The sequence below is a fragment of the Talpa occidentalis genome, unplaced genomic scaffold (assembly GCF_014898055.3).
Source record: "Talpa occidentalis isolate TD23 unplaced genomic scaffold, MPIMG_talOcc4v2.1 talOcc4.7, whole genome shotgun sequence".
In the NCBI taxonomy this organism is placed as follows: Eukaryota; Metazoa; Chordata; class Mammalia; order Eulipotyphla; family Talpidae; genus Talpa; species Talpa occidentalis.
In genome coordinates this window covers 53,403,612-53,428,937 of record NW_023605083.1, presented here as the reverse complement: position 1 = coordinate 53,428,937, position 25,326 = coordinate 53,403,612, and the positions used below count along the sequence as shown (strand labels likewise).

The 25,326-nt window shown below is 45.2% G+C and overlaps 1 long non-coding RNA gene across 2 annotated transcripts in view; it reads left to right on the top strand.

Moving 5' to 3' along the window:
- LOC119232485 (uncharacterized) overlaps window positions 1-16,730 on the top strand; it is a 29,446-nt gene extending 12,716 nt beyond the window's left edge. For both annotated transcript variants that reach the window (XR_008549673.1, XR_008549672.1), the window contains 2 exons: window positions 11,255-11,457; window positions 16,528-16,730. This is a non-coding gene — a long non-coding RNA (uncharacterized LOC119232485). The remainder of the gene's footprint in view (window positions 1-11,254; window positions 11,458-16,527) is intronic.
- Window positions 16,731-25,326: the final 8,596 nt, after the last annotated feature.

Below are 25,326 nucleotides of genomic sequence, written 5' to 3'. Positions count from 1 at the left end.
CGCGCGGGAGGCCCGGCGCCCGCACCTTCCGAGCTGGCTGAGAGGCGGAGGCGCGCGTGGCCCGCCCCCCCCGCGGCGCCGCTCGTGCTCCGGAGCGCGAGGTCAGGCGCCCGCGGCGGCGCCGCCACCAGGAGTAGGTCCCGGGCTCGGGACGAAGACTGCTCTGCGCGCGGGTGCCAGGCTGTCGAGGAGTTCGGAACTGGGCCCAGGGCGGGGCGACGGCTGCGGGCCCGGCTTCCCCGCTGATCCGAGAGTAGCCGTCGAGGCCCCGAGCGCACGGGAGGCTGCGAGTCCGAAGGCCCCAAGCGAGGGCAGTTGGTGCGGGCGCGGGACACTCCGGTGGGGGCCGCTTAGGCCGCGCCCCTGCCGCGCGGAGGGCGAGAAGAAGGGGTGCTGGCGGCAAGCTTCGGGCGCGGGCCCGGCGGGGCGGCGGGCGACTGTTGTCTCCGCAGGGCTGGCCTCCAGCCGCGAGACCGCTGGCGAGGCGCTTCCCTGTGTACTCCAGGCCGGCTCCTCCCTCCACCGACTTCTCCTTAAAGACGCGGGGAAACTTGGGGCGGCGCCCGTGCCCGCCCCCCGACTGCCCGCCCCCAGGTCCCAGGCGCACCTTCCCAGGTAGGCGCGTCCGGAGCCCCACTACGTCAGTGCGGGGAGGGCGCTTAGAGATCCCCCGGGCTGGCCTTCTCCGCCGGCCGGCGGGGAGACTGAGGTCGGGAGATCTCAGCGCCCTAACCCAGCGCTCCAGGATTTTTCTGGCCTCCGCGGTGGGCTGGGACTGGCCGGTGAAAGAAGGGGCTCGCTTAACCTTTTTTTTTTGGGGGGGGGGCTGGGTTCCTCAGTGGGCGAGAATTGACCGAGGAGGCGCTTGGTTCTTGTGGCTGGTGGAGGACCGAGAAGGGAGAAGATGTTTGGGGTGACTGGCTTCCAAGGTCTTTAAGGATGATTTGAAAAACCCAGCCAAGGCTGCCCTGCCCATTCTCCATCCAGCCCCGCGTCTCGCAGATGAAGACTCCCAGTCCCGATAGGGGGGTGCCCCGCTGGGCCACACCGTGACTTCGCAGCTTAGCGGAGTCTGGCACCTGCGCTCTGCTAGGACTGCGCGTCCCCGCCGCGTGCCCTGGCGGCCGCCTTCCCTCTTTGGGGCTCAGTGCGTGGACTGCACGGAGGGTTTGGATTTCAAGAGCCTTTCTGGGGCCGATAGTTAGGGGAAGGGCTGTTCCCCCACCTCCAGTCGTCTGTCTGTGGCTCGGGACCCTCTGGGATGGAGCGTGGCACACGGCGTAAAGCGGAGGGCGGCCAGGCGCTGTCCCTCGCAGCAGCCGCCTGCAGCTCTCCCAGGCCCGCGAGGCTCCGGACACCCGCCCGGACCGCGCCTTCCCGCGACAGGACTTGAGGCCTGCGGGGGAGGAGGGCAGGCGCTCTGGGTGGGCGAGTGTCCGGGGAAGAGGAGAGGATCCGTATGCTTCCCGGGTGTCTTGTTTCTGAATTTGTTTCCTGCAGACCCACGAAGGCGCAACTGGCCTCCCCCGAGACGCCCCGCGGCCCGCAGCCTCCCGGGCCTGGGCTCGCTCCGTGATCTAACCGCGGGCGAAAGACCTCGGGCCTGTCCTTCGCCCCTGGCAGGCCTCGGTTTTCTCCTTGTGAATTGGGGGCGGAAGGGCATGCGCGCATCTCAGAGGTCATCTGTTCCACCTTTAGGGTTTCGGGTCTTGTGGGGTGCCAGCCTGTACTCAGCTTTCCTCCGGGCTGTGGGTGCAGAGTGGGGTGGATGCAGCCACCCGGCAGGGCGAGGGCGGCCCGACTTTGGGGGTTTTAGTCGCGGTCTTTGCGGTAGTAAGTCGGGAGCAGGCTCAGCCGCCCAGCGTTGGGTGATTGCCTTGGGAAGAAAGACTCAAGAGTCCAGATCTTCACTCTCGCGATCCGGGAGTGGAAAAGCGGTCACACAATTTGCGTGGCGGCGTTCCTCAATCGAGGGATTCTTATCTGCTGGACAGTGACTTTTCATTCACTTAAACTCAAGTCTCACCTGCATTCTTGCAAAGTATCGAAATGCAAAAATCCAGGGATCGTCCTGTTACGTTTTCCCAAAGGAAAAAAAAAAGTGGTTTTTTTTAAAAAAAATTTTAACCAGAGCACATCATAGCAACCTTGTAACACGGGACTCTGTGGTTCTATTTCCAAGATTTTGAGATTCAAATGTACAGATTTTAAATGTTGAACCATTATTCTAATACGATTCTATGAAAGAAAATGATTCTGCAATTCTAAGATTCCAATCACCTGAAGTCTGAATTCTTTTACTGTGACTACATTCCTGTGACTTGCAGCTTCTGTCAAAGACTAAAAGCAATTGCCTCACATTTTAAGATGCTGAAATTTTGTGCCTGAAAAATGCTACTACTGGGACCTGCAGCGTCTCTAGTTTTTAGGTATTTTTGCGACTCAAAATATGACTTAATTTGAATACTGTCTGGGAATGTTTGATGGGAAGATTTGGGTCCTATAAAATTACAGCTCTTTATTAATTGAAAGTTGTAAATGCGAGATCTACTATTCTGTAACTCAAAGAATCTATCATAATTCGTATATTGCTTGTGACTGTGCTTTATGCATCAGCCCTGTGCTGCTTTTACATTTCTCTTAACCCCCAATGACTGTAGTTAGAAGCCTTATTGATCACCAGTGTTGTCTGCCTGTGGACTCATTCTTCTAGATTCCTCTTTCTCCAACTTTGCTGCAACTGTGCACCAGAGTAAGGACATCCTGCGATTTGAATTCCTAAGATCACAGCCTAAGATTTTCATGAACAGAGAATCCTTAAGACTCTATTCTATAAATGTTTTAATCTTATAATACCATTTAAAATCATGTATTTTAAAGATTTTGTCATTCCACAATGTAAAGTTTGAATTAAATGACTTGCTGAATGAACTGGGACAGGTTACCCGTTTGGATCAAAACTATATGTAAATATCCCCTCCGTGCCAGGGCATTCCCTCATTTGTCTGGCGGCAGTGATCCTTAACTTTCATGGGGGGGGGGGGGGGGGGGGTGGGGGGTGACAGGTCCTTTTGAGAACCATTGAAAGCAACCCTAATGGGTTCCAGCCCCTTGGAAGTCATTTTCCTCATCCAGCAGAAGTGAGTTGGGTGATAGGGGGAGCAGGGTGATTCTGTCTGCTTCGTGTAGGCCTTAAGCTCTGTGTGTATCCTGGGTACCCTGAAGTTTTTTTGGTGAGGATGGGGGGGTTGGTGGGGGGAGTGACGATCTATAAAGATGCTGGAGGCTACTTTGAAATGCCCTCAGAGGTTTGTAAATATAAAGGAAGGGATCCTAGACGTCATGGAAAATTCCCACACGTCCCCAGACGCAGATGCCCCTTCATGCTAATGCAGGGGTAACCAGCTCCTCTTAGGAGAATTTTGGAAAAGTCAAACTATAGACCCAGTTTGGAAAGGGTCTTGCTTAAAGTCTTGCAGAGAGAAGGATCCATGCTGAGGGGAACCCAGGTCTTTGGGGATCCTTCCTCCTGGCCCCATGGCCTCTTTCCTCTGTCCTTTCCGGGATCTCAGAGCTTGTGCTTACCGACTTGGTCTGAGGCACGGTCCTTCCTGAGTGACAACTGCGACTCCAAGCCCCTGCTTGCAAATCAGATCCGAGAATCTCCGTGCAGCAGGAACACAGTGACTGTCTGTTTCGCACTCTGGGACAGTCAGTCAGGGCGAGTGCATTGTATGCCTTGGCCTCGGAGAGCGCTGGAGACAGACTGCCGTCCTCAGCCCTGCCTGCAGCCAGCGATCCACCAGAGCAGAGCTGCGGAACCAGAGCTTGGCTTCCCACTAGCTCGTTACTGGCCTAATCTGCTGCCCTTCTTAGGCCTCAGTTTCCCTGTCTGTGACAGGGGTAAACCTGCCCTCCCTTTCTTGGGAGTTGAGAGGACAGAGTGGGGTGCCACCAGTGATCATTTTCTTCCTGTTTTAAATTGTTTTCAGGGTGAGCCATGGAAGTAAGATAAACTACCAGGGAAAATTCAAGTCGTTCCCATAGTGGGCAGCATAAGATATCTTTCTCTAGGAAATGGCCCTTGATTAAAGCAAAATGTCCCTGTGCCTTTGGGGGTGCAGGCAAAGTGGAGGAAGGTTTCCTGTATTTTAGGTCCCTGTGAGTACAGCCTCTTTTGCTTCTACCAGGGCTCTGGGGCCCTGGCTTGGAGTTTGGTTGGGCAGCCCGTCTTCCAGTGCATTCTAGTCGTTGGTTCGCTTAAATGCTGAGAGCAGGAATTATCCTCACACCAGGGGCACCACCATGATGACTGACATGACGATGACAGTGAGACAACAACTACGACAGAGGAACTAGGGCTGGAAGAGGGGCGCCTTCTGCTTCTAGCCACCTTGCTTCCCTTGGACCTAGCCACCAGCATTCAGCTCACCTAGAGGAATTTATCCTTCTTCCTGTCAGTTTTGGAGCAGGGAGCACAGGAGCTGGCTTGGACATTCAGGAGCTACTCTGAGGCTACAAAAAAGGTGAGGATGAGGACCTGACCCAGGGTGCAGTAGGGACTCAGCGAGCCTGAGCCTGGGCCTCTACTTTGCCGCCCCACCCCCCTGCACCTCACAGGTTAGTTCTCTCCGATCCCACTCTGTCTCCAGGGGCTCAGCCGGTGTTTCTGCACCAAGGGCAGAGGAGTGAAAGGTATCAACCTCGTACAGTGTGAGAGGGAGGTTGGCAGTGCACTCCTGGGAAAGCCTTGGCAGAGGCTAAGGTGACTGTGACAGCAGGGTCCCCAAGCTCTCCAGCTCGGCAGGCTGGCACATGTAGCTTAATTAGATTCTGGGGCCATAGGAGTTGGGGCAGTTTTCTGGCTTCCTGGGCAGTCTCTGTTTCTTGGGCTGGTCGGAGCTCTCTGCATGGCCTTGGGATGCCACTGGCCTGGGATTTGCAGGGAATATTGTGGATGTCCTTTTTGAGTGATAAAATTTATGTTTTGCAAGACAGTCTCCGAAGGGCAGATGATTACTTCCCTTCCCTTTTCAAAAGGGAAATATACTAGACTGGATTCTATATAGTTAAACCACCTGAAACACAGGAAGAGACAGTGAGTTGTCCCTCCTCCCATGGACAGCTTGGAGCCTGGGCCTCTGATTTAGATCCTTCATGTCTCCCCTGGCCATGCACTGTGGCCATCAGGGCCGCTCACCCCACAGCTCAGTGTGAGGGCCTGGGGGTGGGGGTAGAATAGTTATTCTCTGCAGCCACTGCACAGGCAGGTCCCCAGATATTAGTCCAACTGGCTGGTCGACCAGCTGGGCGGAGAGGCTGGTGGAGAGGGAAGCAGAGGCAGTCCATCTCTCCTCTGGCCTCTTCGAACTATTTTGGTTTCTGTCTCGAAGCCTGGGTGTGGTTCTGTCTCGAAGCCTCTGAGTATTACCGTGTGTCTCTTTGTCTCTGTACTAATAGGTGTGTTCACGTAATTTCTTTCAGGACATTTCTCCTCAGTCACTCCTGACATGAACCTGCCCAGCTTCTCATACCAGCCTCTTCCTTCCTGGAGGATGGTGCAGACAGTGGCAAGGCTAGGACAGAAGAAAGCCACTATGAAGGACATGGGAGCCAATCGGGACGGGGGTGGGGGTGGGTTATGATTCTTGACCTTTCTGTCCTTTTGGGACCCTTAGCTCCCAGGTCTCTGCCAGCGCCTGGCAGGGGCGTGGGAACACAGAGTTACACATGCCGGCCTTCTCTGTAGGTCTAAGGCTCCAAACAGTCCTACTAGCAGGGTGTTCCTGCTGCCACTACTAACTTCTTAAAGGCCCACAACGGCTTCTTTCTCACCTTGGCAAGATAAGGGCATCTTCCTTGGTCTGGCAGTTCAGTGCCCTCCCTACACCACGCAGCCCCTTCCCACCCCTCCTCTCTCACTGGGTGTCACCCTCCAGGAAACTTCAAAGGACTCCTCTTCCAAGTCTTCTCTTTTTCTGCTACTCACCCCCTCAGCTTAGATAAACTGGCTCCTCTTCTCACTTTAGCTCAAATGTCTCCTCCTCTAGGAAGCCTGCGTTGATCTGCCAAAATAGGTCAAACTCTCCCTCTTTGGGTCAGCCTCAGAATATTTGCATTTTGGCTCTTGCCCCACATTATATGGTGTCACGATTTGATTATGTGGCTGCCTCTGTTCTTGTCTTCTCACTGATGCCAGGAGTAGGACTTTGTGCAACCGGGCGCTGAGGTCACCAGCACACTCCTGGCGCAAGGCACAAAGTAGTCCTGCTGTTACTTACAGTCACCTCATCCTGGCCAGTTCTGTGTCTCTTTATAGCTCTGTGACCTCAAGACACTATTTTAAGCTTTTTGCATACATTAAAAGCTAACATATCAGGGGCGCTGGGGGTAAGTCTCAGGCCAGTCATTGGAGGATACACACAGGAGAATGGGCAGAGCACCATGGAAGACCTGGTGACTGGATATGCCTTCTAGGTAGACTCTGTGGGTTTCTATTATTTCTTTTCCCAAAGTTTTGATTCTTATAGATCACCTACTATTTTCCTATTACCTGATTTGTGGAGTTGCCTCTGATTGTTAAGGCATTTGCTAGCCAGAGAGGGTTGACATCAGTTTTACCCAGTGAGTGAATAAGACTATCCAAGTACAGCTCCATCCCCTTCGCCTGCCCTCTGCCCCCTTCTCTTTGCCGACTGTGCCCTAGTATACCTCCCTTGGGAACTGAATTTCTAGACTTGGTCATTTATGGTATTGAAATAATCCAAACAGACTAACAGTGGTGGGAGGTTTCCACCATGAGAAGACAAGAGCCTGTCCTTCACACCAAAACCTAGCTGTTCTGCATTTTCTCGATGACTTAGAAAAAGACATGGAAGGGAAGCTGATTGGGCTTGTGGCCGGCCATGCTGAGGTGCTGGTGCTGGTAGCTGACAGATACAAGGCTCTGCATAATTGCCAGGCTGAGCCAAAACCAACAAGAAGACATGCTATGAAAACATCATAACATTATAGGAGGCGAAACAGGAAGAAAAAAGTCACCCACATGCCAGTTACCTATCATTCATCTGCTGGGTTTTTCTATGTTCTCTTTTCTCTCCTTTGTGTTTTTATGCATATATATGTACATTTACAGAGGCGTAACCATAGCGTATGTACAATTCTGTAGTCTGGTACATAGTGCGATTGCATTATTTTTTGCACATAGCTACATGTTGCTCCTTACTTTCCATTTTTCATCAGTAACTATGGAGGAAATTGCGTAGTGTTGACTTACCCCTTTCATGGTAACTGGGCAATTAGGTAATTTCCAGTATCTCTGATACAAGTAATAGTATTATGAATGTGTTTGCATAAAGAGCGTTTTGTTTCTTTTGATATTCCTAAGACAAATTCCTAAGTAACATTAATGCACCACAAACACTTTATGATTCTAAATAGAGTGCTACCACTATTTACAATAGCTAAGCTTTGGAAACAGCCCAAATGCCCAAAAATAGATGACTGGATCAAGAAGATGTGGTACATATATGCCATGGAATATTACTCAGCATTCAAAAAAGATAAACACATGCAATTTGCAGCAACATGGATGGCGCTGGAAGGGATCATGCTCAGCGAAATAAGCCAAAAAGAAAAAGAAAAATACCGGATGGTCTCACTCATAGCAGGAATCTAGAAAACTTAAATAAGGGACCAGGAAAAAGAATAACTATAAGAAAGAAAATATCAAAATCAACAAACAACTATGAACCAGAGACACTATATGGGGGGGGGGCGGGGAAAGGAGGGCTTGGGGTCAAAATAAGGGGGTTGTAATTGTATGGGGAATATAAAAATAAAATTTAAATAAATAAAATAAATAAATAAATAGATAGATAGATAGATAGAGTGCTACCAAATTGTCTCCAAGAACATCTTGTGTGCAACTCACCACAATCACTATCATTAACCTATTTATCACCCCTGAAAGTTTCCTTTTGGATTGATCGATGAATTGGTCAATTGAAGACGAATCCCCCACTGTCCACAAATAATTACTAATATACTTACATCACTACATAAGTGTCACTTTTATCACTAGCAGGCATTTTATAGAATTTAATATAAATGGAATAATACAGTGTATTTGCTTTTGTCTTACTGTTTTTTCACTCTATTTTGATATTCCACCATAGTGTAATATCTTCAGTTCCTTTTTTTCCTTTCGCTAAGCAGCAGTCCTTTTTATGGGTACACTGCAATTTGTTTATCCATTCACTTGTTGATGGACATTGGGTTGTTTCCATTTTGGCTTTTATGAACAAAACTGCTATGAATATTTATGTACCGATCTATGTGGGCACGTGCTTTCATTTCTCTTAGGACAGCAGTGTTTGGGTCAGTTGGTCAGGATGTGTTTAAATTTTTAAGAATTTGCCAAACTGTTTTCACACGAGCGCTGCATTCCTTTTTTTCCCCACTAACAGTAGAATAGGAGAATTCCATTTGTTTCACTTCCTTACCAACACTTTATCTGTTCTGTCTTTTTAATTTCACCTTTTGTGGTGAGCATACAGTGGTGTCTCCTTTTAGGTTTAATCACTGCTTACCTCTTGACTAATAATATATTTGTTATCTATTGTTATATAACAAATTACCCCAAATTAGTGGCTTAAATCAACAAACATTTATTATCTCACAATTTCTATGGGTCAAGAATCTGTAAGTAGCTTAGATGGGTGTGGCTAGCAGAATTAATTAAAGCTGCTTTGGAGTACTGCTAGATATGAGAAAATTGGAAAGGAGAAGAAATAAAAGAGCAAAGGTTAGCAGTGAAGACATAAGGAAAATCAAATTAAGGGACTAGAATTACTTTTTTTTACAATTTATCTCATCATTTTTATTTTTTAAGATGCCATCTTAAATTCTTAGAAAGAATTATTGTTCAGAACAAAGTAGTGGTTCTTAAACTATTTATCAGGGTACAGTTCTGCTGGTTGGAGGAGTTTGAATTTTCTTGGTGACTCTGGGAAACTGAACATTTGTTGCGTTGCTCTCTAGTGGACAGGAGCAGTGGCGATCCTTTCATCTCTCCCGTCTCTAGTTGTCATAAGCTGGCTTCTCCTTGGACTGAGACCTGCTTCTCCCACCCCCAAGTCTGCCAGGCTTGAGTGGCATCTGTGAGAGCGGCCTAGATCCCATAAAGGGACAACATAGGTCTTTGCTCCTGGCCACCCCCATGAGTGCGTTCCATAGTGGAAGAGTCTCCGGGAGCCGGCTGGAGCTGTCCTGTTGTCAGCACACCTGGTCCAGACCCCCAGACACCATAAGCCGTGGATGTTACTTTAAGTTTTATCTCCAAGTAGGAATAGATGTGGATAGGCCACTGTCCTCTCCAGCTATAGAGTTGAGGGGGGAGATGTCGCTGGCTAGGTTAGTCGTAGCTCTTACCCCATGGAAGAGAAGATGGTAAAGTGTGTTCCAGTCCATAGGAGAAACACATGAAACTTGTGGAATTGATGGAGATAGAGGTAACTTCAATTCCGTTAATAATGATCTCAGAATATGCATATGTCCAGGCTCCCCACAATGTATGTATAAAATATGTGTAGTTTTTTGTATGTTTATTATGTCCCAGTAGAGCTGTTAAGAAAAAAAAAAAAAAGACCAATTTGGCAGGTATTCATCAATCAGCAGGCATGGTCTGGAAGAGGGGGCCCAATCAGAATGGAAGCCTGCTAGGACAGCACCCCTACTTCTACCCTCTTAGACTTTGATCCTTTAGTTGCATAACCTTGGGGCATCCCAGGAAGTTCCAGAGGAAGGTCAGCGACAACTAGGACAGCCAGGGGTGGCGCTGCGGTGGCTGTCTATCTAGGGCCTCGGTGGCATTTGTGTCTCTTGCTGCTCTGCAAGCTGACTCTGTGGCCACAGGCCTACCTGGTATCAGTACGCTGCACACTCTTTCCCACATTTGACTTTAAAATGCTCTATCCTGCCAGGTGGTTTTCCACCCAGGTGGTAAACTTGTCACCCTCCAAATCTGGTTTTGGTCGAATGAGCTCATTTCCTCCTCGCTGCCTATGTACAAGACAGCTGTGTAAAAGGAAAGAAGGCTGAACTGGCGGGCAGGAGATGGGTCCTGGGATCACAGCTCAGCTCTGCTGCTTTCCCCTTACATGCCCCTGTGGCCTCAGGTGTGTGGTCTATAAGTGGGGTGGTGACATTTGTCTGTCTGTTCCCCTCACAGGGCTGTGTGATGGGAGGGGAAGTGCTTTGCAAACTGTAAAGCACTGTGCACACATGAGCAAGTCACTGTTCCAGAGACTGAAGGATCTGGCTGTTGAGAATGTTGCTTGTCTGATTCTGACTGAATCGGGGTGGCAGATCTGCCATTTACTGAGAATGTTTCTTGACTATGCTCAAATATAATCATAATATAGTTTCAGCTTTGTATGGGGAGAGTTGGTAGGCTGCCAAAATGTGATTTTTTGTTAACCCTACAAAACCATAGCTGACTTAGGCTTTGCAGAGTACCTAATTCAGCCCTCTGACTTTATAATGGGGTCATTGAGGTCCAGGGAGAGCCAGTGAGTGGCCCAAAACCCCCAAGCAAGTTAGCGGCACAGGCAGCCCAGGTCTTCTGATGGCCGTCTCTCTTCTTCATGATATGTGAAGTGTCTTGGGGTAAACCATTCATTCCTGCTTCATTCATTCACTAGCTTAAATACTGGGCACTGTGCTAACCATTTTGGAAGTAGACAAGTCAGTTGCGATTCTGCTCTCAAGTTGCTCATGACCCTGGGCAAGTAACGCTTTTTCAGAATCCAGAGAGGGAGCAGATAGTGTTTTCCCTGTAGGACCCTGGCAACCTCTTTTGGGGGTTTTTATTTATTTATTTTTTAAGATTGATTTATTTATGCTCACAAGAACTGCGTTGTAGGCCAGAGGTGTGGGGTGGCCTCCTGTGAAGGTGAAACCAGGGTTTGGGGATGGAGCCCCGAGCTAGTGTCTGCATGCAGTTGATACTCGATGGTGTTCCTTTGCCACTCCTACTGGATCCTAATGAGGATGGCTTGGTCAGTAACACTAGCAGCCAAATACTTTTGGCCCCCTGGACCTGAGTCCTGGGCTTCTACCAGAAAGGCCTGGAAGGTTTTCCTTAGTTGAATAATAACAAGCTTGGTGGCAAAGGTGAAGTTGGCTGAAGGCTGAGGTCTGAGGACTGGGGCCCTGGCCCCCAAAGCATACTCTCCTTTCTTCTCTCTCTTAGGTGGGGCCCAGAGCTCCCTGCCATGCCTGAGTGCACGGGGTGTCAGTTCTGCCCTGCTCCTCTGCTGCATTCCAGCTTCATATGTCAGCACCTCATGAAAATCTCCCAGGTTCCAGCTTTGAATAGCCCCTTAGCTGCCTGGGAGTGAAGAGGCTGGCTCTGTTTTGCCTGTCAAATCATCTGCTTTGTCTGTCCATCGGCAGGTAAGCCTGGTGTCCTTACATAATACAGATTGGGCCATCACTGTCAGGGTTGATTCTGGTTGACTCAGGGTGAACAAACAGCCATTCAGACCCACCGGCCGAGGCCCAGGCCACGCAAGAGCAGGGGCTGCTATTCTTCTGGAGCAATTTGATGACAGGCTGAGCAGATGCCTCACACTCCAGTGAGGAAGGAGCTGAGCTCGGACTTGCCTCTCCCAGCCACAGCAAATCCTCCTTTCTTGAGTCAGACCTTCCAAAGGACCCCTGATTTAACTCCTGCATATGCTGGGCAGGTGATACAGGAAGTGGGCAAAGCAAAACAAGAGGGAGCTCCTGAAATACAAAGCCCTGAATATATATGGAGAACCTGCCAGATTTCTTCTTTTGCTTTAACTGGTAGGAGACATGGAACAAATTTAGTACTGGAGGCAATAATTAACTCAGCCCAATTGCCCAGTAACATCCTCTGCTCCTTTTAATTGGTTCTCATCTGAGTCTCTAATCACTCTTTAACACATTTTTTTTTTGTTGTTGTTGTGGTAACATAAATATAACAAAATATACCACTAGTGATATTTAATTTGTTCACAATGTGGTACAAACATTATTGCAATCTAGTTTCAGAACATCTCCATCACCCTGAAAGGAAACCACTTTCCATTTAGTAGTCAGTCCTCATTCGTTAACTTTTAAGATACCACAGATATCCTTGTGAAGGGAGTAGGGGTTGTGGATGCTGAGTGAGAAATAATCAATAATAGACAACTCAAATTTCATTCACTGGTGGGACACATTCATTTATTTTTATTTTTCTACGTTCACTTTTTATTCTCTTTGTTCAACCAGAGACTGAGTTATAACTCATTCCTGAGTGGCCATGTCATTTCAAATTCTCTCCTTTCTTCTCTCCTTCCACTCCCCCTTCCCTTGCTTGATACCTTTGGATCTATTGTCTGCATACTTGCCAATCATTTTTCTGTCTGCCTGCCTGCCTGCCTGCCTGCCTGCCTGCCTACCTACCTACCTACCTATCTACCTTCCTACCTGTCATCTATCTTCATCTTCGTACTCTCCATCCATCTATCTGTAAATCTAGATAGAGCACTGGTTCTCAGCTCTGCATATTACAATCATTTAGAGAAGTTCTAAAAATTTACTGATATTGGGGTGCATCTCAGGTCACTTGGAAGGGAAACTCTTGGTATGGGACCTGGGCAGCTGCACTCTTTCAGTGTTTTCCCAGGTGATTCTAATGCATAGTGAGGTTAAGAGCCAGTCACCTAAATTAACCTCATATATGCTTCACCTTTGCAAAAACTTCTTATCCTAGTTCTGTTCCTTAGTTGCTCTATTTTGTAGATAAATGACCATTTGTTACACATAGTGCTATATAAGCTATCTGAACAATATATATAAAACTTTTTATGTACTTAAATATTTTTCAACAACAGATTTTAAAGGCTGACTATATTCACACACACACAAACATTGATTTTATCAGCCCCCTGTAGAGGCAGGAATGGACACTGAGCAGGTTTTCTAGGATACAGCAGACCGGGTAAAGGAGGAGTCAGAGTCCTCAGTGGTTTTTTGCAGGTCTTTTATTGGGATTACCAGGTACATGGCAGGCAGGGGTGCTGAGGGGCCAGGAGGCTGGCAGTCCTCCCAGCCCCCAGCAAATCCTCACTCTCTCTGTGCTCTCTGGCCTTCTCTGCTTCTCTCGGCTTCTGCTGCTGCTTTCTTGGCTTCTCTTTCGGCTTCTGCTGCGGCTGGCGTCCCCATGACGCTGCCCTTAAAAAGCACAGTCTCAGCCCAGGTGAATCCCATCTACCTATGCCCACACCCTGCTCCAGGTGCCCGCCATCAGGCATGCATTCAGGACAAGGATCCATCATCTATCCTGATGGTGGGAGGGCAGAAAAGCCTGACATTTTTCCTTACCCTACACCCCTTATTGGGATTTTGGTTAAAATTGTATTGAATCTATAAGTGAATAAAGGAAATTTTATGTATATTTAATACATTTATGTTCCCTGTTTCTTTTTTAATTGAAATAACAGTATATAAATTTCAGGTGTGCATCATTCAAAATCAATAGCTGTATTACCTACATTAAGTTCACCACTAAGACTCCAATTCTATCCTTCACCATGCAATGGACCCCTTTACCCAGTTTACCAATCCTCTTTTCTCCTTTCTTTTTGATTCTTATAGTTTATAGGTTTATTTTTGTTTTATCTAGTTCATTTGTTTGTTTTCTCTATATACTACATAAATGAAATCATACAGTGTTTCTCTCTTTTTGACTTATTTCACTAAGCATAATCCTCTCTAGACTCACTCATGTTGTTGCAAATGGCAGAATTTCCCCTTTTTAACAGCTGGGTAGTATTCCATTGTGTATATACACAACAGCTTCTTTATCCAATCATCCATTGATGGGCACTTAGATTGTTTCCAGCTCTTGGCTATTTTAAATAATGCTGTAATAAATGGGGGGGGGTGCATCTATCCCTTCAAATTAGTGTTTTTTTTTTTTTTTATTTGGGGAGTAAATACCAAGAAATGGGCTAACCGAATCATACATAATTTCTACTTTTACATTTTTGAGGAATCTCCATTCTGCATTCCACAATTGTTGCACCAGTTTATATTTCCATCAACAGTGTTCAAGAACTCCCTTCTCTCCACATCTTCGCCAACACTTGTTTCTTTTCTTCTGGATAATAGCCATTCTTATAGGTGTGAGTTAATATTTTATTATTAGTTTGATTTGCATTTCCCTAATAATAAGAGATGCTGAACATCTTCTTATATGCCTATTGGTCATTTGTCTTCTTTGAAGAAGTGTCTATTTAAATCCTTTATGCATTTTTTAATCAGGTTGTTTTGTTGTTGTTGAGTTTTAAGAGCTCTTTATATATTTTAGATATTACCACCATGTTGGACATACATCTTCTCCCATTCAGTAGGGTGCCTTTTTATTTGGATGCAGGTTTCTTTCGCTGTGCAGATATAGTCACTTTTTTTTTTTTTTGCTTTTGTTTTCCTTACTGTTGGAAGTTGAGTCCCCAAAGATGTCCAATGTCTGATTTCATTGAGCTTATTGCTTATGTTTTTTCTATATATTTTATGATTTTAGGTCTCCCATTCAAGTCTTTAGTCTGTTTTGAATTACTTTTTATATATGGTGTTAAATAGTATTTATTTCATCTTTTGTATGTGACTTTCCTGTTTGCCCTACATCCTTTATTGGAGAGACTTTATGCTCTTTGGTTTATTTGTTGTAAACTTGTTGTCCATATAGGTATGATTTTATTTGTACACTCAAGTTTTATTTGTAGGCTAGAGATGTGGGGGGTGAGAGGATTCACTAGAGACAGAGTGGGGAGTGGAACAGGCAGATCTACTATAATACCTACTGAGGGGAGCAGCGGGCGAGACAGGAGAGGTCTGCTGCACCATGTGGGTTAGCTCCCTAGCCGGGATCAAACTCAGACTTTAGCTGTGGGCCTTCATGGTGGTAGTGCTGAGACTTAATTCGTAGGCCACCAGAGAGGCCCTTGATTCTAGTTTCTTAAGGAACACCAATAAAATGTTGACATGCTTATTTTTCCTCTATCATTTTCTGTTTGTTAGTTTTGTCTCTTTTTTCCTTTGTGGTGCATTCTGAGAAATCAGATTCAGTTTTCTGCAGCATTAGAAAGCATTTTTTTTATGGCTCTGATAATCCATCATTCCCCTATTGCTAGACATTGTTAGTGTCCTGCCTGTATCACCTTGGTTCTTAGCTCTGCATACTGGAGGCTGCTTGCTATGAACACTTATGACTCTCCTCTTAGCCTGCACATGCAGCGAATGAAAATTCCAGAAAGTTAATATTCCCACATCAAACAATGGCTGATGAGGAATTGCTGGGTAAATGCACAGCCTCCTCACTTGCCACCCACTGGGTGGGATAGCTCTGAGATAAGGTCTACACTGTTGCCCAGAGTTCTCCAGTGAGATTGAGCCCCAGTTGCTTGTGGAAGAAATTTGCTCAATAACTCACCCTTTATACAGTCACTTTCTCTTCCTGACTCAAATCCTTCCTCCCTTACTGGTGATTCCTGGGATCACTTTTAAATTAAAGTACGTACCTGAAGGGTGTAATCCTATACTCTAAATCATATACAGTGTTGTAAACCAGTATTACCTCAATGAAAAAAAATTAAGTAAGATAATAAAAGCATAAAAATAAAACAGGGATGGATTATAAAATAAATATTATTTTAAAATATGGGGAAAATCAAATCAAATAAACTATGTACACTTACAGCCTTCCTCAGAGGGAAGGAAACCTGTCCTAAAATAGACATTTAAGTTGTTTCTAATTCTTGTTAGTATAAACAATATAATGATGCATGCATTTGTTGAATAGCTTTGTACACGAGTCTTTGCATCTTTCACTGTTTTTCTAGAATAGAGTCTCAGAGTGGAATTATTAGGTTCCAAGGCGTACATATTTCAATCTGTAGTAGATATTGCCAAATTACAGGTATGTTTTTAAGACAGAGTTGGAGAGCAACCAGCTCACAGCTGAACTGTCTGAGACCAGAGTGTTGACGACTGCTTCATGCTCCCTGCTTGCCCATCTCTTATAATCTTAAAGGATACGGGGAGGTAGCCTTCTTTTTTTTTTTTTTGCATAGAAAACTGGGGTGTAGGCCAGAGGTGCAGGGAGTGAGAGGATTCACCAGAGACAGAATGGGGAGCAGAACAGGCAGATCTACTGAAATTCACTGCTGAGGGGAGCAGCGGGCGAGACAGCAGAGGTCTGCTGCGCCATGTGGGTTGTCTCCCTGGCTGGGTTTTGAACTCAAGCTATTGTATTTTTTGGAGATTTTTTGAATGTTGTCTGTGTTTAATTCTGTTCAGTTAGCCTCACCTACCAATCTTCTTCAAACACACTGATCCTTATTTTGAATTTGTAAACTCTTAGACTCTATGCCATCCTGCCATAGACACTAACCTTAACCACAGCCCTGCTCATGCTCATACTATTTATTTTATTTATGCAATTTATCCAAGGTCCTTTGAATGATCCTCAACTTGATAAAGACTTTTCGCCGGCATCAGATATGAACAGACCTGTTTGATGTACTGGAAAGCATGTTGAGCCAGGACCTTGGGTTCAAGGTTTGCAATCTTGGATTCATCTCCTTTCCTCTCAGCCTCACTTAAAGCTGATGAAAATAAGGCTTAGAGAGAGGTAGTGACTTGCCAAGATCAAACAAAAGGTTAATCTAGAGCTGGGTTCAGAATCTAGTCCCTTTGAGACCCTAGGTCTAAAACAAGACAAGGCAAACAAACAAATAAAAAACCTTCTGGGTGGCCGTGATGAATCATTCCTGCTTCATTTCCTCCCACTTTTTCTAGCTCAAGCAGATGCTTAATCTTCTACAGAGTTACATCGAGGTTCTTCCTATCTCTGAGCTCCTCCTGCAAGATACAGCCCCTCCCCGCCCCACCTTTTATTCAAGCCTCTCTTTGGCTTTTCTCTTCCTGTCCTGATCTGTTCTCACTTCTCTCCCCCACCCTTTACTGGGTGACGGCTCATGTACCACCTCTTCAGGGAAGCTATTCCCTTCCTGTAATTGGTGAGTGATTTGCTTCCAGGAATGGGTCTCAGTGGCCACTGAATCACTAGCATTTACTGCAGGTGTCAGGTAAATGTCCGCTAGGGAGATACTTAAATGAACAAAAACGAATGGAGGAGATTTGTTGATTGCTTCAATGAGGATTTGTTTGAAGATCAGCAGCCAAATGATTTAAAAACCCATCCCCACAGAGCACTAGGGAAATTAAACAAGAATGACAGACAAAATGACTTCTAAAAATATTGGAGCCTCAGGATCTTAGTTTTCACACCTGGCTTGGCCGGTTTTGTTTATTCAGTATTTTCTTATTTCCATGTAAATCACATTCCCTGATATTCTGACTTTGACCCTATGTCTTCTTGTATTTTGGTTAAAAATACAGTATATTTAGTGAGTGCCTGGATTCCACATCCCGCTATTACTTACTAGAGCTGCCTGAGTAGAGTGTGTGCTAAGTGCCTGCCATCTGATATGTAGTTAAATCCTCCCTGGTCAGTGGGATTATGCACCTTTTGTAGGTGAGGAAACAAGTTCAGAGAGGTTAACTAATTCATGGTTGCCTAGGAAATGAGCAGTGGAACAGGGATTTGAACCCACATGAGATCCTTCACATTCCAATACTTGTCTCCCTAATTTACCACATGATTCCACATCCATCCTCTCAAAGGCTTTTTGAAGCTGTTCACTGAGGGAAAAGAGTAGGGATCCCTAATCACATAAGTTAATGGCAAATGTGGGACTTCAGCCCAGCCTTGCACATCCCTCGCTTAGCCCTTGCCAGGGGTGTGGCTGTGGACAGTTTTCTTTCTCTCTCCAAGTCTCAGGGTCTTCACCCGCGACACGGGGACAGGCGCTTTTCCCCCCACAACACCACATACGTGTTGTCTCTTCTAACTTCACTTCTCCAGTTCTCTAACACCAAACAGGTGTCATTCAATTATCAATTCAATTCAATTGACGCTATTTGGAGTTAGCATTATTCTCCACAGGCTAAGGACTCATTCCCACAAGAATGTCCTCACTTCAGCTATCAGTTGCAAGTACTAGCTTCCCAGATTACCCACCCTTCTGCCTGACTTGACTTCAAGTCAGGGGTTCTGTACAACCTGGTGATCCCACTCTTGGTCATATACCAATGAATATGAAGCCATCAATGAAAACCCTCACATGTTCCAAACAATTTATAGCAGCATTATTTATAATAGCTAGGATATGGAAGCAGTCTGAATCTCCTTCAGTGGATGATTAGCTCAAGAAGATGTGGTATGTCCACATTATATATGGTTGATGAAATCACCTGGCCATTGATGATTGAACTCAATTCTCTGAGGGGATGGGTTTTTAAAGACCAAGACATGATTAAAAGATTGGAACTTTCAGTCCTACCCTTCCATCCGTGAAGGACAGGGTTGTTAGGGGATACAGGCTGGAGGGTGGAGCAAAGAGGGAATAAATAAGCTAATTCTGGAGGAGCAAGAAGGTGAAGACCAGCCTTGTTCATTATGGAAAAAGCACCTTGAGGTTGGGTGCATGAGCGAATTATCTCTGTATCTTTAGTAGTCTCGCAACTTTCTCAGTATAACTGGTACTGTGAATCTATTTCAATGTGGCGGTACAACTGTGTCCAACTAATCTGCCTTTTTCTCTAGGCAGAGCCCCTGCAGTGGACCCCTGCCACAGTATTCACAGGAAGGTGGAACTGGTAGGAGGGTAATTGGTGTATTGCAGACCTTCTGTGAACTAAGTGTAGAGATACCTACCTATGTGTGTTGGTATGCATGCATGCATTTAAGTGTATATTGTTGCTTTCTTGAAATATAATTCACATTCCATACATTTCACCATTTTTTTTTTTAAAGATTTATTTATTTATTTATACAAGCACTGGGTACAGTCAGAAGCACGGGAGGGTGAGAGAATTCACCAGAGCCAGAGCAGGGAACAGAGCAGACAGACTGATGAAATACACTGCTGAGGGGAGCAGCGGGGCGGCAGGAGAGGTCTGTTGTGCCATGTGGGACCCTCGCCGGCAACCATGGATCGAACTGGCACTGCAGAGGCTGCAGGCAGCTTCACAGCCCAGCGCTCAACCACTGCGCCACCAGGGGAGGCCCACTTCACCAATTTAAGGTGTATAATTCAATGGTTTTCAGTATATTCACAAAGTTGTGCAACCATTCTTTTTTTTTATTTAAATAATAAATTTTATTTTTATATTCCCCCATACAATTGCAAACGCCCCATTCTGACCCCAATCCCTCCCCTCCCGCCCCCCACCCCCCAAAAAGTGTCTCTGGTTCATAGTTTTTTGTTGATTTTGATTTTCACTTTCTTATATTCATTTTCCTGGTCCCTTATTTAAGTTTTCTAGATTCCTGCTATGAGTGAGACCATCCGGTATTTTTCTTTTTCTTTTTGGCTTATTTCGCTGAGCATGATCCCTTCCAACGCCATCCATGTTGTGCAACCATTCTTGCAGTCATTTCTAGAACATTTTTAATCACTCACCTCATATTTCATACCTACTGATAGTTTCTCCCCATTACTCCTGAAAATCATCCTCTTCCTCCACGCCCCACATCCCCCAACCTTAGACAACCAGAAATATGCACTCTGCTGTTAAAGATTTCATATAAATAGAATCATATAAAAGTCAGAAGAAGAAAGATAAATTGTCAGTAGTGTCACTTATATATGGAAAATAGACAAACAGACCAATAATAAATCCTTATCATCTGACTGCAAAACTGAGGCAAAAGGGAGAGTGGTGGCATGGAAGTTGAGGAGGGAATGGGATGTATTAATGCTTAGTGTGTACACAGTTGCTGTTTGGGGTGATGCAAATATTTTGGGACTAGATAGTGGTGATGGTTATACAGCATCATAAGTGTAATTGATGTTGGTGAATTGTACACTGAAACATGGATAAAATGGCAAATTTTGTGTTAGACATATATATTTTACCACATTAGAAAAAAGCAAGAAAAAAGAGGACATCTTTGTCCTCTTCCCCATCATGGGTATAGCACAGAGTGTACAGTAATAGAAAATCCGGAGATGTTTGAATTCAGTTAGACCAGAGGCTGGGACTCCAGGAGCCTGTGCAGAAAATGCTGAATGCTTGTTTCCTAGAGAAATAATTCTATGTTGTTTATATGGTAGCCGACCTTCTTCTTAGAGCATCAATTAATCTGGTGCCAAGGCAAAGGAGAAAAAGTTTCTTATCTTTCTGAGACAGGGGTGAGTGACCCTTGCCAATTCAGCGTGAATATCACCTTCCACGGAGCTGTTTTTTCTTTCAAGGAGCTCTAATTGTATTTGGAGAGTTCTTCTCTAACCAGTTCAGGCAATTCAGTGTTGAAGAAGAAGAGTTTATTACAGAGCTATGAGTCATCAAAGCTTTCAGAGCCAAGGTAAGGGGGAATAAGGGTAAATTTGAAATGAGTGGACGGGACACTGCAGAAGGCCTCTGAAGAGGAGGGCATGAGAGTTCAACTGCTGTCCAATTATGGGGTTAAAAACAAATTGCTATTTTTACATCATTAGCAGTGGGCACGGGGATCAGTACCTGGCACACAGCAATTTGAGGGTTGATTGGACTTTGTTGATTAGCTGCCTTTTTTGCAAGGGCCTCTGATTTCCATGTAAGATTGGCCAGCCCCTTGCTGAGCACCTACTACTGGGGCTCTGGCAGGATGCCAAGGATATCAAATGAAATGAGGTAAGGAATGAAGTGCTGGCACTTGCTGCAACATAGATGAACCTCCAAAAATTTATGGTCAGTGAAAGAAGCTAGTCACAGAAGACCTCATATTATAGCATTCCAGTTAAATGAAATGCTCAGAAAAATCAATTCTATAGAAACAGAAGGCAGAGTAGAGGTTGTCTGGGGTTTGGGGGTGAGAATGGGGAGGATGGGCATGAAGAATCTTAGTCTCTGATGGAAATGTTCCAAAACTGCACTCTGGTAGTGGTTTCATAGCTTTGTAAATCTATTAATAGATGTTATTCAATCGTACCCTTAAAATAGGTGAATTTTATGGCGTATATATGTGTGTGTGTATATATATATAGATATATATATATATATCTATATATAGATATCTGGAATGTGGACCTTTCTCAGAAAGAGGAGTTTGCAGGACACACACTTGACCTTGAAGTGGAGCCAGCATGTATGAGACACAGGAGCTAGGCATTTGGGAGGTGGGGGGAGGGGAAACACATACTGAACATTCTGTACCCTCCTCAAAGCAAAGGGCTCGCGTCTGGTCTAGTCAGGGACAACCAGGATCCTGCCAGCGTTTGCTCTGGTTAGCTATACTATCCTAGTGTTCTTTGATAGGCAGCCATGGGTGGGACTATTAGCCCACTGTACCCAATCTTAGAACACTGAGGTCTGGAGGGAGAATAGACAGAAACTGGACAGATTTAAACCCAGGTTTCTAGCACCCCATGTTCCTGCTCTTTTGGGTGTCTCCGGGCTCTGCTAAAGCAGGTTCTTGAAGATGAAGCTGGGAGGGCCTGGGGCTGACTCAGAGGCATGTCTTTCTCTTCTTGAATGGTAGAAATCTGAACTTGAGGCCCAGCTCTGAGACTGGAGGGAGGGGGTAATCAGGTTTCCTCTCCTGGGGACCAAGGGTCTGTATTTGCAAAATGGAGGCGTGAGACGAATTGAGCTCTCCTGAGCACCCATCTCTTTCTCTAGGGAACTTCATGGTTCTAACCTGCCCAGGAGCCCAGGACATCCCCGCCCCTTGGTCAGCCCCTAAGATGAGTCACAGGTTAGAAGATAATTCCATTATGGAAGGGGGCCACCCACCAGGCCTTTATTACCAGCATAATAGTAAAGTAATTGCCTCCATTTATCCAGTACCCAGTATGAACCCAGCACTGTGGTAGGTGTTTCCCATGTTTTATCCCACTTAATCCTCACTGTCGCATGGCAAAAGGTAGGTGGTATAATATTTGTATTTTACAAACGAGGAAACCGAGGCTCAGAGCAGTGAGGCATACTTGCATGCTTTCCCTACCCACCTATGCCTGTTGCCATCTTACTCAAGACCCCTCTCTGGCACCGTGGCTGTGCTTGGCGCCATCTCACTGCCTCCTTACCACCACATGTGTCTCCCATGGCACTTTGCCTATGGACTGTGGATCTATGAGGCTGTGACAGTTACCCTAGTAAGGCAGGCTGATAGATTTTGGAAGGCAGGAAGGAGGTCTGACTAGGCTTCATCTCTCCAACGCCTGGCTAGGCCTTCAAGACATATGGGTTGGATTGGTTCCCAATTTACAAATTGGGTCAAGACCCACAGGTACCAAGAATACAAGGTCAGCAATGGTGAAAGTAAGTCATAATCTTTGTACCCACCCTATGGAGTAGGGATAATGATCCCATTGAAAAAACAATAAGGAAATATTTTCAGAAAGCTTGAGTAACTTGATTAAGGTCACACTGTCAGTGAGTATACGAACTAGATTCAACCCCTGGCCTGATTCCAAAGCCCAAGTGCTTTTCATGGCTCCAGAAAAGTTGCCTGAATTCTGATCTTTTGGCTCCTCTTTGATGTTTTATGCTGTACCCTCTAACCACTTACAAGATTATTTAATCAACACTTTTATTTAAATGAACTCACTTTTTGTAAGAAATAATTTTTTTCTAAAGAGAAACCAGATGAAAGCCCAGCATCATTAATTAACTAGCTATTATAATAACTAAGTTCATGCCAGAACCACCTCTAGTGGTCTGTATTTGTGCTCTGGGTAATCCATATCACACAGACCCCACGTGTTTCATATAGTCCCCATGGCACATTTGAAATCTCTTCTCTCTTATTTACAGTCCAGTTTGTCACATGATGCTCAGAGTCCTGGTAGGTGAGTGATGGAAGGGACTTTGAAAGGTTAATGATGTCACTGAGTCCGAGAGAGCTTGTGGCATGTGTGAATCATTAGTTGTGCGGCCTAGGTCCCACAGAGACTTTTCACTACCCACATTTCATTGCCCAGAACTAGTTACATGATGCCACCAAATTGCAAGGTGGCAGGAAGTATAGACTCCCATGGAAGGAAAGGAGATAATGGTGAGCATTAGTAATATCTCTGCATTATTCCTCATGCCATTACTATGCACATGTCGGGGGGAGGAGGGGCTAAATATTTTCTTCTATAAATGAGGGAACTGAAGCCCAGAGGTTGTGTACCAAAACCACACAGATGGGAAATGGTGGAGCCAGGAATTGAAGCTAAGCAGTCTGACTCCAGAGTTCATGTATAAAACTCGATTAAAGTGCCTAACATATGTACAGAAGCCTAGTTCCTACGGGCATTGAAGCAAATTACCAAACCTGATAGCTTATAACAAAACAGACTTGGTCTCTTATAGTTCAGAGTTAAATTCAGTTTCACTGAGTCAAATTCAAGGTGTTGGCAGGGCTGGTTCCATCCAGGAGGCGCTAGGGGAAAATCCATTTTTCTTTTCCTGTTTTTTTGGGGACAACCTATATTCCTTGGCTCATGGTTCCTTCCTGTAATAATTCTAACTTCTTGCTTTCCTCACCACTTCTCTGTGTCAAATCTTCCTTTGTCTCCCTTTTGTGAGGATCCTGTCACTACATTTAGGGCCCAGCCTAATAATCCAGGAACTTATCCTCATCTCAAGATCCTTTATTTAATCACACCCACCAAGACCCTTTGCCATATGAAGCAATAATCTCAAGTCATGTGGATTAGGATGTGGATATCTTTGGGGACCATTATTCAGCCTGCCACACTATCTGTGAGACTCTTCTAATCCAGAATCTGCTTGTCTTTGTTCTGTCCCTGGCTTGAGGCCCAAGCACTTGCAAAGTTACAATATGTCATGGTTTATTTATTCTACTGGAATTCAAGCTCCCTGAGGTCAGAGATTGGGGCTGATTCACCTTTGCCTACAGAGTTGAACACATAAAAATAATATAAAATTGTGAAAGTGATTGAATTGAGTGAGCTAAAAATGTCCTTAAGGGCATCAGTAGCTATGGCAAAGGAAGAGCCAGTGAGTGGTGGTGCCCTCTGAAACCACATTTTTGAGGATGAAAAGAGTTAGAAGAGCTGTCTCCAGTTTGTGTCACTGCTTCATGCTTGAAGGTTGAGGATGTAAGAACCAAGGGGAAAGTTGGTTGTCCTCTCACTATTACCTTTGACTCATTGGGAAAGTGTTTATGACTGTCCCTACAGCTTAGTGATATTTTCAGCTGAGGCAACCATGGCCTTAGGGGTCTCTTTTCGGTGCCATGTGGACAGACTTTAGGTCACGTGTATGTTTAGTTGATGGGCAAATTTCTAATCAGTGATATAAAGAGGCTTAGGATACTTGGGCTCAAGTCCTAAATTGCTGCTCCCTTGGACAAGTCATGTTCACTCTTAGTGTCTACACATATCTATATTAGTCATTTGTCATATTAAGTTGTAATTACAGATGGTTTCTGTACCCTCCTTCCATAGCATGGTGTATCATAAATGCTGAGTATTAGTAATAGTAATAATGATGATAAGCTTTGATGAAGAGCTTATCATGTGAGAAGCACTGTTTTATATACTTAAATGTAACTCATTTAATCCTTGTGCAATTCTTTGGATTAAATAGTATTATTGTTCACAGTCAACAGATGAGGAATTTGAGGCACAGAAAGGTTGAGTAACTTGCCAAAAGTCACACAATTATTAAATGGTAGAGCTGGGATTAAAATTGTCCACAGGGGTATCAACTATTCTGTACAATGTGGTTTGTCTGAAAAATAGAACAAAATGTGAAATCAGAACCTCCAAGGTTTCTTCAGCTCTGATTTCCTGAGTCTTGACAAAGTCTCTTTGTGCTCTGGCATGGCAGTGCAGAACCAGGGTCCAGCCTAGTACAGTGTGGGGTCTATTGAGAGTGGGAGCTTGAAATCTGGTTATAGCACTTATAGATATGACCTTGAGAAAGGTTATTTAATCTCCTTGAATCTCAGTTTCCTTATAGGGTAATGAACAGTTATACCTGTATTATAGGGCTATTGAGAGCATAAAGTAAAAATATAAAAATAAAAGTATCTTATGGGAAAGTGCTTGGCACAGAGGAAGTTCTTTGCAGAAAACAGAGCTTAGGATATTCTGTTTTAGAACAGAGCTTGGTGGGAAATTTAGGCAGGTCAGCCTCTCAGGGTTTCACCTGAGAGGTAACACTCATATAGTAAAAAAAAAAAAA